We start from the raw sequence: 14,198 nt of genomic DNA on the forward strand, positions 1-14,198 counted from the left end.
GAAATTAAAATAATAACGATGGGTTGGAAGCAATGTCATCAGCCGGACAGAAAAAGAACTGCCTGCGTGTCTGTTTCTAAGTTTGAAAACCCCGCCTTATTCTTGGCCTAGTCCAGCCACATGATAAGACATCTGCCTGTGCTAGCGCGAATTTAACGAGAGCTGTCCTAAGCACGGCCATAAATCACCCATAAACACACCGACGCTATTCATAGCCTCACAAACGCAGGCACGGACAAACTGGGAGACTCGGGCATATACACAGACCTTGGACAAAATATGCTCGTCTGCAGAAACTTGCTGTACATATGCAAATAAAGGAAACGTCTAACACCACGGATGCCCCTTTTAGCATTCTCCTGTATCATTTCTCTTCGAATGCGCTCCATTCTCCTTCCTCCTCAACACTTTCCATCTGTTTCTTTTTGTCTGTATTCGTTCGTGGATACAGTAGTACCTCGCCAAATCTGGATCGGCGGTGCCATAAATATAGCTGTCAGGTGCAGCGTGGGATTTGATGTTTCAGGGAGAACTAAAATAACAAATGAAATCCACAGTCACATTACCCCGCAAAGGTTAGAGGAAATGGACTCCCTCCCCTTTTCCCGGACTGTGCTCGTTTCTGGTTAGATTTCGAACCTGGCTGCTGTCCTTTAAAGAAATTGTATAATCCAGACCTTGTCATCTGACTTCTTCATTTATTTGCTTGAAATGACAGGCCTGGCAGGGGCATCCTAGCATCTCTGATGTCTGGATTACACTGTAGCTATGGAAACAGGTGTTAAACTGCTGTGAATTTCTAGTTAGAGTCATCCACTGCGCCTCATGGTAGCGGTGGCAAATTGCTTCACGCGCTGACCAGTGCCACAGCAGCATTCTCACTTATTTACCGAGGCCCATCACGTCGAAAATCCAGCATCAGGATAGAAGGAGTGGGGCTCCTTAAATTGAGTTCCTTCTTTGTTAGACACAGACGTCCGCCTGAGCATAGCCAGCACTCATTACGCTTCTAGGAAGATATTCAAACAACATTTTCTATCCAACATTTCTTTCTCGTGGCCTTTGTTATTCTTAGTAAAGAAGGTAATTGGGTTAAAGTAATTGCATATGAAGCACTACTTCATTCCATGCGGGAAACTATTTTCTGATGTAAATAAAGCAGTCGGTGACGTGGCGACAAGGTCACGTCTCAAAGTACTGGTTGTTTAGCAGAGACAAAAAGTAGGTTACTTTCAAGGTGTCCAGTTCAATAACAAACAGAACGCCTCTTCAGTGGCATAGCAAGGATACCAGAGTCCTAATGCTACTTAGTAGTTGGACTCTCCCATCTAGGCACTCCCATTCCCACTTCCTTCAGTTGTAAAACAGAGCCGTATTTTAGGTGCATTGTGTAGTGTCCTGCTGTAGGAGGCTGGCCTGGCTTGTAGTGGGGACCAGAGGTACTTACACCTTGTGCCAGATCCAGTTATCCCTTATTAGTGTAGAAGAGGTGCAGCTTAGGCTTAGAAGGTAGCTATGGCAAAGCAGCTTAGGCTGAACTTGGAGACATGTAAAGCTTCTACTATACCACTGGTGTCATATGCACAATATCATAAGAAAACACAATACACAGAAGTACTAAAAATAAAGGTACTTTATTTTTATGACAATATGCCAAAAGTATCTCAGTGAGTACCCTCAGTATGAGGATAAGTTATATACATAAGATATATGTACACAAACCAAAATTATGCAGGTAATAGCAAGAAAATGTAATGCAAGCAGCGTAAAGTTACAATAGATTGCAATAGGAGCACATAGGTATAGGGGCAACACTAACCATATACTCCAAAAGTGGAATGCGAACCACGAAAGGACCCCAAACCTATGTGAGCTTGTAGAGGGTCGCTGGGACTGTAAGAAAACAGTGAGGGTTAGAAAAATAGCCCACCCCAAGACCCTGAAAGGTAGGTGTAAAGTGCACCTACTACCCCCAGAGAGCACAGAAGTCGTAATAGGGGGATTGTGCAGGAAGATCAAACACCAGCAATGCAACAACAGTGGATTTCTGGACCTGAGTACCTGTAAGACAAGGGGACCAAGTCCAATAGTCGCGACAGTGTCGAGAGTGGGCAGGAGCCCAGGAAATGCCAGCTGAGAGTGCAAGGAAGCTGCCACCTGTTGGAAGAAGCTTGGAGTTCTGCAAGAAAGAAGAGGACAAGGAACTTCCCCTTTGGAGGATGGATGTCTCACGTCGCGATGAAGCTTGCAGAGGTGTTCCCACACAGAAAGACCGCAAGCATGCCTTGCTAGCTCCAAGGGTCGCGGTAGAGGTTTTTGGACGCTGCTGTGGCCCAGGAGGGACCAAGATGTCGCCACTTAGATGAGGAGACGGGGGTGCCCAGCAAGTCAGGGAGCCCTCACAGAAGCAGGCAGCACCCACAGAAGTACCTGAACAGGCACTTGGAAGAAGAGTGAACAGGAGTCCATGCGAAGTCGCAAAAGGGAGTCCCACGATGCTGGAGGACAACTCAGAAGGTTGTGCACTGCAGGTTAGAGTTTCGGGGACCCAGGCTTGGCTGTGTATGAAGGAAATTCTGGAAGAGTGCACAGGAGCCGGAGCAGCTGCAAATCACGCAGTACCCAGCAATGCAGTCTAGCATGGGGAGGCAAGGACTTACCTCCACCAAACTCGGACTGAAGAGTCACTGGACTGTGGGAGTCACTTGGACAGAGTTGCTGAGTTCAAGGGACCACGCTCGTTGTGCTGAGAGGGGACCCAGAGGACCAGTGATGCAGTCTTTTGTCCGTCGACCCACGGGAGATTTCTTCAGAGCTCCTGGTGCAGAGAGGAGGTAGGCTACCCCCAGAGCATGCACCACCTGGAAACAGTCGAGAAAGCCGTCATGATGAAGCGATACAAGGTTGCTAGAAGTCGTCTAGCTACTTTGTTGCGGTTTTGCAGGCATCCTGAGCAGTCAGCGGTCGATCCTTTGGCAGAAGGTGAAGAGGGAGATGCAGAGGAACTCTGATGAGCTCGTGCATTCGTTATCTGGTGAGATCCCCAAAGCAGAGACCCTAAATAGCCAGAAAAGGAGGTTTGGCTATCTAGGAAGAAGGATTGGCTACCAAGAGAGGTAAGAGCCTATCAGAAGGAGCCTCTGGCGTCACCTGCTGGCACTGGCCACTCAGAGCAGTCCAGTGTGCCACAAACACCTCTGTTTCCAAGATGGCAGAGGTCTGGGACACACTGGAGGAGCTCTGGGCACCTCCCCTGGGAGGTGCAGGTCAGGGGAGTGGTCACTCCCCTTTCCTTTGTCCAGTTTCGCGCCAGAGCAGGGCTGGGGGATCCCTGAACCGGTGTAGACTGGCTTATGCAGAGATGGGCATCATCTCTGCCCATCAAAGCATTTCCAGAGGCTGGGGGAGGCTACTCCTCCCCAGCCCTCACACCTATTTCCAAAGGGAGAGGGTGTTACACCCTCTCTCAGAGGAATTCCTTTGTTCTGCCTTCCTGGGCCAGGGCTGCCTGGACCCCAGGAGGGCAGAAACCTGTCTGAGGGGTTGGCAGCAGCAGCAGCTGCAGTGGAGACCCCGGAAAGGCAGTTTGGCAGTACCCGGGTTCTGTGCTAGAGACCCGGGAGATCATGGAATTGTCCCCCCAATGCCAGAATGGCATTGGGGGGAAAAATCCATGATCTTAGGCATGTTACATGGCCATGTTCGGAGTTACCATTGTGACGCTGTATATAGGTGGTGACCTATGTACAGTGCACGAGTGCAATGGTGTCCCCACACTCACAAAGTCTGGGGAATTCGCCCTGAACGATGTGGGGGCACCTTGGCTAGTGCCAGGGTGCCCACACACTAAGTAACTTTGCACCCAACCTTCACCAGGTGAAGGTTAGACATATAGGTGACTTATAAGTTACTTAAGTGCAGTGGTAAATGGCTGTGAAATAACGTGGACGTTATTTCACTCAGGCTGCATTGGCAGGCCTGTGTAAGAATTGTCAGAGCTCCCTATGGGTGGCAAAAGAAATGCTGCAGCCCATAGGGATCTCCTGGAACCCCAATACCCTGGGTACCTCAGTACCATATACTAGTCAATTATATTGGTGTACCAGTATGCCAATGTGAATTGGTAAATTTAGTCACTAGCCTGTTAGTGACAAATTTGGAAAGCAGAGAGAGCATAACCACTGAGGTTCTGGTTAGCAGAGCCTCAGTGAGACAGTTAGGCATCACACAGGGAACACATACAGGGCACATACTTATGAGCACTGGGGCCCTGCCTGGCAGGGTCCCAGTGACACATAGACTAAAACAACATATATGCAGTGAAATAAGGGGGTAACATGCCAGGCAAGATGGTACTTTCCTACACCTGCCGGACACGTTCTAATGTTTCCACCACCCACTCTGCTGAGAGCTGGCTTCCACACTGACCCGATACCCATCCATCACAAGCGTCACCAGTCAGGTGACCCTACTGATAAAAAGGGCGGGTGCACATGCCCTGGGCCAGTTATACAAACCCACTATGAGGTGTCTGTGTCACCTTTATTAGTAGAATCAGGGCCCCCAACACTACACATTGTACTCTTTAGACCTATTGGTCCCTGTGCAACTGCACCTGCACCTGCTGTACCAAAATAAGGTACGCTCCTGCTTCCCTTTGGCAAGTAAAAGATTCCACTCTGTTGTGCTGACCCCAATATTATTTGGATCACACCTGGTAAATCCCCTTAGCTGTGGAAGTAAATCTACCTTTTTTTAAAGAAAATTGGAACCTGCTGGTGTCTCTAACTCCTTCTCTACTGGAGAATGCTCAGATGGAAAGCATTAGGTATCAGACAGTCCTGCCTGCCAGCATATTGATAAAGTAGAGCCCCCTGTACCATGAACCAGAACTTGAACACAATGATTGGTATTTCACAGTAATATGATTATTTATTAGGCGGTATTTGTGTACATAAAGAGTGTAAGAATCTGGAGGTATTAGTTAAGGGGGTGGTGACCCACCTTAAGCATTTGCCACAGTCTTTCTCAGAGTAAAGCAACAAAGTTACTAAATTAAGCAGAGTTCAACACCCTGGTAGCTATATAACATAGAAGGCATGCTTAACTTAGAGGCAATGTGTAAAATATGTATGCAGGACCAAAACAGAAACAAAATTAAAACTCAGCAATACACAAATCTGAAACCAATTTGGAAAAATAGGAAATATTTTAATAAATAAAATGAAACCAAAACTCCTATGAAGGAAATTAAACACATTATTTTTTAAAAGTTTTATTTAAGGTTAAAAATAGCACTAAAAAGCATTAAGCACCAACGGTGGTCATATGGTTGCACTTAACTAGTAGCTTGGATAGGGTTCAGGCCAACCTCATGGGATACCGGTATAACTGGCCCAGTTCAAAAACAGGTATGATCGTTCCAGAGGTTTTACCTCTGGACTAGGGGCCAGATGTATGACCATTTTGTTATGTGACTCTCACTTTGTGAATGTTTGCGAGTCGCAAATTGCGAGTCGCAAAACAAATTTTGTGACAGTGTCAACCACACTGTTTGCGATTCGCAAATATGTTGCAAGGGACCTGCCTCATCAATATTCATGAGGGAGGTCGCCAATTGCGACCCAATTGTGAATGGCAACAATCACAGGGATGGTAACCTGCTGGGGTGAGCAGACCACCATGTCTGTGACATCTTTGTCAATAAAGCAATTTGTGGGGAATTTGGAATTGGTGGTAACTGCGATTGTTTTGCGACCGCATTCACGGTCACAAAGCAATCATACATGGGCATGCGAGTCACAATTAGGAAGGGATGCCCTTGGAACACCCCTTCCAAATTGTGTAGCACAATTCCTATTTTGCGAGTCGGTAACAGGACACCGGCTCGCAAAATAGGGACGGTACATCCAACAACGCCATTTTGCGATAACAAAGGTGATTTTCACAGTTTGCAACCGCATCACCAGATAGCCTCTCGAAGAGATCTTGATGAAGCTGTTGACTTTGGGTTGGGAAAGCTCTGAGAGGGAGAAATTTGAAGTTTGTGCCCATAGAAGGTCCCTAGTCGGACCTTCGCCAGGTGAAGATTTCTACATTCAAAATTCAGATGTTGGTGGTAATAATCCCACTGTCAGTTTTCTGACTGAAAACCTGTCTGCCGCCATGACGGTCCGCCCGCTGGATTTAGAAGTTGGCGGTCCAATGGACGATAACCGACTTGAGCCACACTTACCACCGAGCATATTTGGATGTGCCGTACCGTCAAGCCAAAAATGGCAGTCGGACCTCCACTTCTGACTTGGCAGAGTTAGGGGGGGATTGAATACTCATCTTTTATCCCTATTGCACTTCAGTTTCAGACTGGACACGACTGGTCAGGGCCCTCCGTCGCTACTTCCATGGGACCTGTAGAAAACATGACCCCCCAGATATGAAGGTAGGCAACCCGCACTGGCTGTATATATTTGAGGAGCCACTGTAGACATATAAATATCACAGTAATAATTTTAATTACTGTAACATGTATAGGTTGGGGAAACGGGTGAGTCAGACATGGATGGGGACACACTGATACACAAACATATTGAACACACACACAACTGTTATTAAGGTGCCAGTATTGATTGACAAATGAATGTTGGCACCACAGTGATGGCACATTCACACCTGTCAACTGTGCCAATATGTGCACATTCAAGGGGACCTGTACCTGTCATACTGTGCTTCGAGTTGTGTGTGTGCATCAGTATGTGTATGTGTGTGTGTGCAAAGCGATTGGCTGGGTGAGGTTGAGGGAGGTGTAGTGAGTGATGTGGTTGTGTCAGTATGTGTGCCACTTGCATATGATGTGGATCTTGTGCTGTGTGTTGTGTTGCTGCATGCAGAATTCAGGTGAGTGTTGTCTGGGAGTCACTGTCTTGATGTGTGTAGTTGTGCATGTGTGTGCTTGTGTTTGGGTAGATGAGTGTGTAGTCATGTTGGTTGGTTCATGTGTGATGCATATGTGAGGATTTGAGTGTGTGTGTGACTTACCTGTATTCCGCAGCCACTGGCATTGTCCAATGTCAATTGGGTCCAGCAACGTGCTCCCTCCATCAGCAGACCACCGGCAGAACACCATCTGTCCAACTGTAGCATTTAATATGGCCAGTGGTAACTCACCTGCCTGACAGCTAGAAACAGCACTCTGTCGGTCTTCGGCTCAGCTGCAATACATCTAAATACAGCGGGCAGAACACCGCCGACTTGACAGTCTTCTGTGGCCCACCGTTGACATGGCATGACGGTTACACTGTTAAGATCTAAAGTCCCTGTGACGGGCTGGAACCTGTTCGCCCGCACTCAGCTCCCACTTGTGCTGACGCTGCCCCTGTTGCTCCGCGGCTCCCTGCCCGTGATTGGTGGAAAGACCGGCAGTGGCGGGGCGCTGGGAGTTCAAAAGTGCTGCGGCATGAATCTACATCGTACAGAGCTTTGGAGGAGCAAGCAGGAGGCAAGGGAACAGCCGTCAACCATTTCTTGGAGGGGGAGAAGCCCAGCAAAAGAGAGGGGAACACGGAGGCCAAGGAGCGGAGCCCGCCTGAGAGTCGGAGACAGCGGTCCCATCCGAGCCCCGGAGGTGAAGACGGAAGGCGAGCGTCAGAAGACCCTGTTCCAGGCAACCAGGAGGACGAGTTGCAGCATCCCGCCACGCTTCAGGAGAAGTGTGGCCATTCAGGTGCGTGGGACCACGTCCCTGACCAAAAGTGAGAGTGAGAGAGCGGAGTCAAAAGGGGGGGGGGGTCGGAAACCACGGAAAGAAGGGAGGGGGAGGACAAAAACAGGGAAACATAACGAGCACTGGGGAAAGGGGGGGGTTGGAAAAGAGAAACGGACAAGGACGAGGGTAAAACCCAAAAGAGGGGGTTATAAAATACGTACCACCAGGCACCTTATGGCACCGTCACCAGAAGTAGACCAGCTAAGCCACGCACAGGAACGGTTGAGCACTGAAGGAAATTAAAAAGACAGAAAGGACAGGAGTTGAAGCACTAAGAGACAGAAGGAAGAAAGCACATACTAACCTGAATCGGTCTGAGTAAAAGAACCTTGAGAAGAACAGTGAGACAGGGAAAACAAAGAAAGAATAAGGAGACAAAATAGATACAAGTAACAAGTACACTTACCGCTATATTCTCTTCTCTCCACATGCACTTCCCGGGGGACGACCTGTGAGCCAGGGAGACAGAAAAAGAAGAGTGAAGACCAAGACCTCAAGAACATCCCACCATCCTAAATCCCCGCAACCAAAGACTGAAAGATACTCACCTGTTTTATACTACACCTTCTATCACCTGGAAGACCTGGAACTCCCTCCCCACCAGCCTCAGGACCACCCAGGACCACTCCGCTTTCCGGAGACTCCTAAAGACCTGGCTGATCGAGCAGCGTTAACCCCCCCTTTTTTTCCCCTAGCGCCTTGAGACCGGCACGGGTGAGTAGCGCGCTTTATAAATGTTAATGATTTGATTTGATTTGATCACCATTAAAAGTCCTTTTCCCAGACTAACGCGGTCTAGAGTGATTTATCCACCCCCACACGGTTACTAGTGGTGTCAGAAGTGGGATTTGCAGAAGAATCCACCGCCATGGAAGAGAAGGCAACAATGGCAGATGTAATAGCCCAGTTGGCAGAAGGGCAGCGGCATCTCCAGTTGATATGGGAACAACAAATGAAAGAAGCCAAAGAAGAACGGGAGGCATTGCAAACAGCGCTCAAGAGCCAGGCAACGATTATGGCTAATAACCAACTGGTACATGAGACAGCATTGGGGAAGCTTACCAACACCATCGCCCATACAAAAGTACACCCCACGGTACCAAGTAGTGTGTTGCAATGTTACCAGGAGCAGGAAGACCCAGACTCCTTCTTCACAAACTTTGAAAGAGTGGCCAGTACTGCCATTTGGCCAGAGGACAAATGGGTCAGTATATCGCCCCCCTACTTACCGGCCACCTGCAAACAACATACCAAGCTATTAATCCGAGTGGGAACCTTCCATACAAGGATATTAAGAAAACTATTGTAGAAAGAGTGGGTTTGGACAGTGAGAGTCATCGTACCAGGTTTAGGCAAATTAAATGGCAGCATCAGGAGAATCCCCGTACCTTGTATTATAGAGTCCAACATGCAGCCGGGAGGTGGTTACATCCTACGGAGAAGACAAGAGAAGACATGTTTGATATAATAGTCTTAGAACAGTACTTGGATGCTTTACCACCTACCACCCGGAAGTGGGCAAGACAACATCCAGGACTCACAAATGAGACAGTCGTAGATCTTGCCTGTGCTTATCATAGAGGCTCTGACTCCGGGCTACCGTTAGTCGGGCTCCCCTACCTCCGGTCAGACCGGCCATACCTAGAATACAACTGCCGCGGCCGGTAGGAACCCACGGGCCGGACCGATCTCAACCAGTGGGCCCGGGACCCTCTGGATACTCAGGCCCTGGACCTCAGTGCTACAACTGCTCAGAGTGGGGCCATATTGCCCGATATTGCCCACATAAGAAAGATGCTGAGGAGCCCATGGAGATAGGTCTAACCAAGGGGAGAGTGTTCTGGACTGGAGGAGAGAAACCTAAATATACCCTCCCTATCATCGTCAATAATGTAGAAAGAATGGCCCTAATCGACTCCGGATGTAGCCAGAGCGTGATCCGGGGAGATTTAGTATTGCCAGGGTAGGAAGATACAGAGACCCAGGTTCTCATCACCTGTGTACATGGCGATCAACGGTATTATCCCATTGCCACTATAAGGTTGAAATGGAGAGAACAAAACAAGAACCTCTGGGTAGGGGTACTCTCCACCCTTGATGAGGACATATTCCTCGGGACTGATTACGAGGATTTTCCCTCCTTATTGGAGAAAGCCGGGCAAGAGCACCTTCTGAGGGATTGGTGGACGGAGGCACCTAGTGGAACGATTACCGAGGAACCCAAATGGGTACGAATTATCCTCAGCAGGAGACAAAAAAAGAGAGCAACGACGGTCCTATAGAACTGCCCATCCCAAGGCGGTCCTATTGTTAATGGGAAGGTTTGCACAATCACCGGGGATTTCCAGCAGAATCAGAATGAGGACCCAACCTTAAAAAACACGCATGGCAGCAGGCCGAGTCTAAGGCAGCACCAGGGGTAGGTCCCAGATTCCTGATTCGTAATAATCTGTTATATAGAAATCCCACGCCCACCAGAGGAAACGATCTGCAGTTAGTAGTGCCTAAAAGTCACCGCCAACAAGTGTTACAATTAGCACATGGGGATAACAGGGAAGGGCACTTGGGAAGGGAGAAAACTGAGGAAGCAGTTCTTAGACGATTTTATTGGCCAGGGGTGTATGGCGAAATACGTAAGCATTGTTCAGAGTGTCCCAAATGCCAGTTGTATAACCCATCTCCACAAAAACCCATACCCCTTCAACCTCTTCCGATTATTGATATTCCCTTTACCAGGGTTGGAATGGACCTTATCGGGCCCCTCACCCCTTCCACTCGGGGTAGGCAATATGTTTTAGTCTTGGTGGACTATGCCACACGATATCCCGAGGCCATTCCCCTTCCCAGTATACACACTAAGGCTATTTCCCAGGCAATGATAGAGTTATTTTCAAGGGTGGGTTTCCCGAAAGAAATATTGACTGACCAAGGGACTCCTTTTATGTCTAGATTAATGGCTGAAGTATGTTGATTGCTAGGGGTGAAACAAATCCGTACCTCAGTATATCATCCGCAAACAGATGGGCAGGTGGAAAGATACAACAAAACCATTAAATCCTTACTAAGAAAGAGCATATCTGAGGCCGGTAAGGATTGGGGAAAGAAACTACCATTGGTTCTATATGCTATTCGTACCCATGTACAAGCCTCCTTAGGCCATAGCCCTTTTGAAATGTTGTTCGGTCGACAACAACGCACACTGTTAGATATGTTAGCCGAACAGTGGGAGGACACGGAGGAGGAAGTAAAAGACCTCTTAACATATACCAGAGATTTAAGAGAGAATCTTCATACAGTATGGGAAGAGGCCCATACCGCCTTACAGGAAGCTCAGAGTAAGCAGAAGCAAATATATGATACCCGAAGTGCAGTTCGCACTCTAACAGTAGGAGATAAAGCTCTATTCTTACTCCCTAGCACTGAAAATAAGTTATTAGCCAAATGGCAGGGACCATTTGAAGTGATAGCACAATCAATCCCACCACTTATAAGTTGGCCATTCCCCAAGGAAGTGGCAGGGAACAGATATATCACATCATTCTTCTTAAAAAATGTCTAGAACCTACAGGAGGCTCTACCATTCATTTTATCAACTCTGATGTTACTGAAGACATCCCGTATCCCATGTTACCTCCCCATGACCTGTCCAACCAGGTACAACCATGGATCAATCCCGATTTTAAGAGATTGTATCACAACCAACTAACTCACCTAGTACATCACAATCAAGATGTCTTCTCTAAATATCCGGGCAGAACCACCCTAGTCCAACATCCCATTCGCCTAAAAATGAATACTGTCTCACGACAGCGACCATACCGCATTCCTGAAGCAAAACAAAAGATTATTGAAGATGAAGTCCAAGCCATGTTGACAGCTGGTATCATAGAACCGTCAGCCAGTCCGTGGTGCTCGCCAGTCGTGTTGGTACCCAAGCCAGATGGCAGCACCCGATTTTGTGTAGATTACAGGGGTGTCAACAACTTAACCTATTTTGATGCATATCCCATGCCTAGAATAGATGAGCTTATTGAGAGACTAGGCCAAGCCAAGTACTTATCCACCCTAGATCTCACAAAGGGTTAATACCCTTAAGAAAGGAAGACAAAGAAAAAACAGCCTTTGCCACCCTCCAGGATTATACCATTTTACTGTCCTCCCTTTTGGGCTTCATGGGGCCCCAACCAGCTTCCAAAGACTCATGGATGCAATCCTACGACCTTTTAAGCAGTATGCTGCTGCCTATCTCGATGACATTGTTATCTATAGCAAAACCTGGGAGGAGCACATGGGACACCTAGGGACCATATTACAAGCTCTACGAAAGGCCCAGTTAACCGCCAATCCTGAAAAATGTAGACTTTGACAGACTAGTATCAAATACCTGGGCTATATTGTGGGGAGCGGTCAGATTAGACCCCAAGTAGAAAAAGTAGAAGCCATCTCAAAGATGACGTTCCCCAAGGAAAAAAAAGACATTAGGGCCTTCTTGGGATTGATTGGCTATTATAGGCGATTTATTCCCCATTTCTCTACGGTGGCAGAACCCCTTACTGAGATGCTAAAAAACACATATCCCAAAACCCTTGGTCCTCCCTCTGTAACTGCCTTACATAGCTTTGACAAGTTGAAAACCGCTCTCACGTCAGAACCTGTGCTTTGCTGTCCTGATTTTGGTAAACCCTTTGTGTTACTAACTGATGCCTCCGACATGGGTCTTGGGGCTGTGTTATCCCAACCACAGGATGATGATACCCTCCACCCTATATTGTACATCAGCAGGAAGCTTCTACCGCAGGAATTACATTATCCAGCTATAGAGAAGGAGTGTTTGGCGATTAAATGGGCAATTGAGTCTCTCCGATATTATCTGTCCGGCAGGACCTTTACCCTGATTACTGATCACACTCCTCTTACCTGGCTCGCCCATCATAAGGACACTAATTCCCATATTCTCCGCTGGTTCCTTTCCTTACAGCCTTTCTCCTTTTGGATACAGCATCTTCCGGGTAAACAAATGGTGGCCGCGGATTTTCTTTCCCGTTATCCGGTCCTGGAGAGTCTCGACAGTCCGCTCTCTAGGGGGAGTGTATGTGACGGGCTGGAACCTGTTCGCCCGCACTTGGCTCCCACTTGTGCTGATGCTGCCCCTGTTGCTCCGCGGCTCCCTGCCCGTGATTGGTGGAAAGACCGGCAGTGGCGGGCGCTGGGAGTTCAAAAGTGCTGCGGCATGAACCTACGTCGTTCGGAGCTTTGTAGGAGCAAGCAGGATGCAAAGGAACAGCCGTGAACCATTTCTTGGAGGGGGAGAAGCCCAGCAAAAGAGAGGGGAACACGGAGGCCAAGGAGCGGAGCCCGCCTGAGAGTCAGAGACAGCGGTCCCATCCGAGCCCCGGAGGTGAAGACGGAAGGCGAGCGTCAGAAGACCCTGTTCCAGGCAACCAGGAGGACGAGTTGCAGCATCCCGCCACGCTTCAGGAGAAGCGTGGCCATTCAGGTGCGTGGGACCACGTCCCTGACCAAAAGTGAGAGTGAGAGAGCGGAGTGAAAAGGGGGGGGGGTCGGAAACCACGGAAAGAAGGGAGGGGGAGGACAAAAACAGGGAAACATAACGAGCACTGGGGAAAGGGGGGGTTGGAAAAGAGAAAAGGACAAGGACGAGGGTAAAACCCAAAAGAGGGGGTTATAAAATACGTACCACCAGGCACCTTATAGCACCGTCACCAAAAGTAGACCAGCTAAGCCACGCACAGGAACGGTTGAGCACTGAAGGAAATTAAAAAGACAGAAAGAACAGGAGTTGAAGCACTAAGAGACAGATGGAAGAAAGCACATACTAACCTGAATTGGTCTGAGTAAAAGAACCTTGAGAAGAACAGTGAGACAGGGAAAACAAAGAAAGAATAAGGAGACAAAATAGATACAAGTAACAAGTACACTTACCGCTATATTCTCTTCTCTCCACATGCACTTCCCGGGGGACGACCTGTAAGCCAGGGAGACAGAAAAAGAAGAGTGAAGACCAAGACCTCAAGAACATCCCACCATCCTAAATCCCCGCAACCAAAGACTGAAAGATACTTACCTGTTTTATACTACACTTTCTATCACCTGGAAGACCTGGAACTCCCTCCCCACCAGACTCAGGACCACCCAGGACCACTCCGCTTTCCGGAGACTCCTAAAGACCTGGCTGTTCGAGCAGCATTAACCCCCCCTTTTTTTCCCCTAGCACCTTGAGACCCGCACGGGTGAGTAGTGCGCTTTATAAATGTTAATGATTTGATTTGATTTGATCACCATTAAAAGTCCTTTTCACAGACTAACGCGGTCTAGAGTGATTTATCCACCCCCACACGGTTACAAGTGGTGTCAGAAGTGGGATTTGCAGAAGAATCCACCGCCATGGAAGAGTAGGCAACAATGGCAGATGTAA

This window comes from Pleurodeles waltl, chromosome 1_1 (genome assembly GCF_031143425.1).
Source record: "Pleurodeles waltl isolate 20211129_DDA chromosome 1_1, aPleWal1.hap1.20221129, whole genome shotgun sequence".
NCBI lineage: Eukaryota > Metazoa > Chordata > Amphibia > Caudata > Salamandridae > Pleurodeles > Pleurodeles waltl.